The 5,241-nt window shown below is 43.4% G+C and overlaps 1 non-coding gene across 1 annotated transcript; it reads right to left on the bottom strand.

The window, feature by feature from the left end:
• Positions 1-359: 359 nt before the first annotated feature.
• On the bottom strand, positions 360-489 carry LOC136336655 (small nucleolar RNA SNORA19). Its single transcript, XR_010731491.1, has one exon. It is a non-coding gene; the product is annotated as a small nucleolar RNA SNORA19 (small nucleolar RNA).
• Between the last annotated feature and the right edge of the window lie 4,752 nt (positions 490-5,241).

The following is a 5,241-nucleotide window of genomic DNA, read 5'->3' as shown; positions in this document are numbered from 1 at the left end:
ATTTAGGTGCTCCTATATTAAGTGCACAGATATTTACAATGGTTATATCCTCCTGTTGGATTGCTTCCTTTATCATTATGTATTGACCTTCTTTATCCCTCACTATAACCTTTGTTTTAAAGTAGATTTTTTTTCAGATATAAGTATTGCTACTCCAGTTTTTTTTTTATTTCTTTTTTTGTGAAATACATTTTCTATCCCTTTACTTTAAGTCTACATGTATCTTTTGTTCTGAGGTGGGTCTCCTGTAGATAGCATATGTATGGGTCCTGTTTTCTTATTCATGCAGCTACCCTATATATTTTGATTGGAGCAATTAATCCATTTACATTTAAGGTTATTTTTTTATTTTTTTTATTGTTTGTCTGAAGGAGACTGGCAGCATAACCACCTAATTATACTGCTAATTAACCTTCAACTATTCATTTGGCACATAAGAAATAACACTGCTCACATATACAAGAGAAAGTAGGTCAATGAAATGTGCACTATTTAAGGTTATTACTGACATGTAGTTGTTTATTGCCATTTTATTCTTTAAATCTACAATCCTCTTTTTCTTGATTTTTTTTTCCTTTGCTCTTTTTACAGCAGTCCCCTTAACATTTCTTGCAGTACTTGTTTGGTTGTAATAAATTCCTTGAGTTTTATTTTTTGTTGTTTTTTTGGTCTGGAAAGCTTTTTATTTCTTCTTCAATTTTAAATGATAGCATTGCTGGATAGAGAAGTCTTGGTTATAGGTTCTTGTTTTGCATCACTTTGAATATTTCTTGTCAATCCCTTCTGGCCTCAAGTGTTTCTGTTGAGAAGTCAGATGTCATCCTTATAGGGCTCCTCTCTAGGTAATTAACTGCTTTTCTCTTGCAGGTTTTAGTATTCTTTATTTGTCTCTTAACTTTGACACTTTAATTATGATGTGTCTTTTTGTATGACTCCTTGGGTTTCTCTTTAATGGAACTCTCTGTGCTTCTTGAACTTGTGTGACATTTTTCTTCATCAATTTAGGGAAATTTTCAGCTGTGATTTCTTCAAACAGGTTCTCTATTCCTTGTTCGTTCCCTTCTCCATCAGGAATCTCTATGATGTGGATATTGTTTCTCTTCATGTTGTCACAGAAGTTTTTAAGAGTTTCCTCTGACTTTTTGATCCTCTTTTCTTTTTGCTGGTCTGCTTCCATGCTTTAATTTATCTTGTCCTCTAAATCACTGATTCAATTCTCTGCTTCATTCAGCCAGCCTGCTATTAATTCCTTCTAGTGCAGTCTTCATTTCTGATATTGTATATGTCATTTTTGACTGGTTCTTTTTATGATTTCAATGTCCTTTTTGATGCTTGCTCTCTCTTCATTTAGGTGCTCATTATGTCCATCCATTGTTGCCCTAAGATCCTTGAGCATCCAAAAAACATAGTTTTAAACTCTGCATCTGATATTTTGTTACTTCCATCTCATTCAGTTCTTTCTCTGAGGATTTCTTTTGTTGATTCATTTGGGTCACATTTTTCTGTCTGTACATTTTGTCTCTTTATTAGGTAGCACTTTCTGACTGAAATTTTTGTGGGGTCTTTATGAAGAAGATGGGCTCAGTGCTACTGTCCACCAAACCACTTGTTTTGGGAATGCTTCTTGAGGGTACTATTTTTCTTCTTGTATGTGAATATTAGATGCAGTTGGTCTTTTCATGGGTATATTTATCCCTTCAGGCTGGCTGGCTCTAAGGGTCAACCTTGATTATGTGTATTACACACTGTGCAATGTCTGTTCTATTAGGCATATTTATTTTCCACAGTGTCTGGTGTCTGCTAGACTCCACCTTTTGGTGTGCTGCTTTTGTAGGTAGTTGAGTCTAGGGTTGGTGCTGTCTGTCATCCCCTACCAGTAGTGTTGGCTCTAGTTCTTCTTGGTTGGCGTCAGCTGTTGTTTGTAACCCACTGTGGGCTACCAGTCTGCAGCTATTATACTTGTCATTGTTTGTGTCTGTGTTTTCTGTGTCTGGGTATTTTGAGAGGGGCCAACCTTTGTAAAAGGATCAGCTGCCTCCTGCTTAGAGATGACAACAGCTCTGTAAAAGTCCCAAGCTCTGTAAGACTTATCTTAACTTTTCAGCTTCTCTTCTTTCTTTTGTAGCTGCCTGGTCTTCCCACAGAGTCTTCTGTATTAAGACTGTAGTGTTGGCCTGACCAGGCGGTGGTGTAGTGGATAGAGTGTTGGACTGGAATGCAGAGGACCCAGGTTCAAGATCCCGAGGTCACCAGCTTGAGCGCGGGCTCATTTGGTTTGAGCAAAGCTCACCAGCTTGGATCCAAGGTTGCTGGCTCGAGCAAGGTTACTTGGTCTGCTGAAGGCCCATGGTCAAGGCACATATGAGAAAGCAATCAGCAAACAAATAAGGTGTCGCAACAAAAAACTGATGATTGATGTTTCTCATCTCTCTCTGTTCCTGTCTGTCTGTCCATATCTATCCCTCTCTCTGTCTCTGTAAAAAAAAAACAAAAAAAAACTCTATTGCCAGCTCAGCTTGGTTTCACCCAACCAACCCCTCTACAGGTGCAGGCTTGGTGGGTTAGGGCAGCTGAGGTTGTGAATACAACATTTGTGGGACCCCCTACTTCAGGAGTTTCTTGGTCAGGAGCTCAGTACAAGGAATGTGGTCTCTACTCCAGAGCTTGATCCCTCAGCTACTGCTGGATATTCAAATTTTATTTCTCCCCAAGGTGAGCAGTAGGTTCAGACTGAGTTTGGCCGACAGTCCTCTCTGCAGAAGTTCTTTTAGCCATTGAGACCTTGATCTCAGGGGGGATCCCTGAAAGAGTCCTCTTCTGGGGCTGACTGTGTCCCTCCCAAAGGTGGCTAAGCCTCTCAACCAGATCCAAGAATAGACTCACAGGGACCCACCCTTTAAATGTCCATGCTGCAAGCCTCTCTCCCTTCCCCCTGTGAAATCTAGCCCAGCAGGACAGAATATCCAGTGCCCAGGCTGGCTGACTGTGAAGCTCCACCCCATCCAATGCACATGAGCTGCTGTGCCAGTGCTGATCACAGAGAGTAGGACTTGCCTCAGCTGGGCCAGGTGTGAGTTTTTCCTTAGGATACCACTCTAGCAAGGGTTCTTAGGTCCTGAACTGATGTTTTCTCCAGATGGTCCCTGGATGTGCCAGCCCTGGGCCTCCCAAGCAGGAACCCAGCACAGACCAGTGAGAGATATTGCCCATGACTGGCCCTCAGCAAACTTCTTGGAGCTATAAGCAATCCACAATTTGTGGCTGCCTTTGCTGGGTCCAGGTGTACACGAAAATACCAGCTGCATACCTAAGCTGGCTTTTACCCACTCTGGGCCTGGGGGAAAGTCCATCCAAATGGCCAAGTTTCCCTGAGTATCGCCTCCCTGCAACCTATCTGCTGGCTTCTTGTTGGGCTCAGCCACTGATAAAACCTCTGCTAGAGTCTAGAGCAGGGGTCTCAAACTCAACTCAGCATGTGGGCCGCAGAGCAATATCACAGCCATTCGGCGGGCCGCACTAAGTCTACAAAAGGCAACTGTTACGCAACACTTTTCAGTGTCACAAAACGACCAGAAACTGTAGTTTGCATCACAACTGCTGTTAACTAAGCTAATATCTAGCTAGGATGCTAGAGAAATGAAAAATACAAGTAGGCCCCTAGGCTTACTTAATTTTATCCAAAATATTTTGAACTTCGTGGATTAGTCTGTGGGCCACACAAAATTGTTCGACGGGCAGCATGCGGCCTGCGGGCCGTGAGTTTGAGACCCCTGGTCTAAAGCCTGCAGCAATTCAGCGATTAGGAAGGGTGGTGGGTGTGGCTCTGCCCCTTGGCCCCAGGTGTAAGTCTATCCAGACTTTTTTCACAGACCTCAGTAGGGTATGGCCCTAGGATTCTGATGATTGTGGCCTCTGAGACCCATAGGTGTGGACTTTGTCCTTTCTGGACAGTTTCAGCTGAGTCTCTTGTGAGGTAGAAGCACCAGTCATAGACTTGGGAGAGTGTGTGTGTGGGAGCTCCGGTTTCAACACCAGAAAACTGAGTCAAAGACGCACCCCCTGCTTCCTGGCCTCTCAGAATGACCTGTCACCATCTCTGGGGTAGGAGAGACTCCAGAGGGTGGAGCAGTTGCTTTTCCCCAGGCTGATGACACTCAGAGGCACAAGATGGTGACTGTAGTACTGGAGAATGATTCAGCACAGGGGTTCCAGTGGCTGTCCCCCACAGTGTCTCTTCCTGGGCCTGAAACTTTATACTATCCTCCTGCAACTTCAGTCCTCTCAGCTCTCCCCTGCCAGAGCTCTGGGTAAATGGCTGTGAACGAGGTTTTCTGTGTGGGCCCTTTAAAATGGAATCTGCATCCAAGAGGTGTGTCTCTTTCTTGTGGACATAAACCTGGCTCTTTTCACAGCTAAATGCTGTCTGGGCACCTCTTCTAGGCTCTGGGGCTCTAGACTGGGGCTCCAGTTGTGGGGCTGAGGTCGTACACCTCTCAGGGAAACCCACCCTGCTGTGAGAGTCCCTCTGGGCTGCTGCTTGCTCCTGGGCATGGGGCAGCCCTTTCCGCATCTCTGCCCTTCCTACCAGTCTCCGTGTGGCTTCTTTGGTGATCCTTGGTTATAGATTCCTCTTAGTCTAGTTTCACCTTGTAAAAAACAAAAAGATCCTCCCCCCCAAACCCCCCAAAATACAAAAACCAATATATTCAAAGCACAATTTGGTCTTGGGAGGTGGCAGTTGGTATGTCCGCCTATTCCGTCGCCATCTTTCTTCTTCCACTGAAGTCTTGAACCCCTCAAAGTCATCCATAAAGGTAGAGATCAACTTTTTCCAAATTCCTGTCAACGTTGATATTTTTACCTCTTCCCATGAATCATGAATGTTTTTAAGGGCATCCAGAATGATAATCATTTCCAGGATTACAATTTACGTTTCACAGATCCATCAGAGGAATCACTATCTATGGCAGCTTATAGCCTTATGAAATGTATTTCTTAAATAACAAGACTTGAAAGTTGAAATTACCCCTTGATCCGTGGGCTGTAAAATGGATGTTATTTTACCAGGCATATTAACAACATTAATCTCATTGTACATCTTCATCAGAGCTCTTGGGTGCATTGTCAGTGAGCAGTAATATTTTGAGAGTGATCCTTTTCTCTGAGCAGTAGGTATCAACAGTGGGCTTAAAATATTCAGTAAACTACGTTATAAACAGATGTGGTATCATCCAGGCTTTG

The sequence above is a fragment of the Saccopteryx bilineata genome, chromosome 4 (genome assembly GCF_036850765.1).
Source record: "Saccopteryx bilineata isolate mSacBil1 chromosome 4, mSacBil1_pri_phased_curated, whole genome shotgun sequence".
NCBI lineage: Eukaryota > Metazoa > Chordata > Mammalia > Chiroptera > Emballonuridae > Saccopteryx > Saccopteryx bilineata.
Note: the sequence above shows the minus strand (reverse complement) of the source record. Positions and strands in the feature narration are given on the sequence as shown.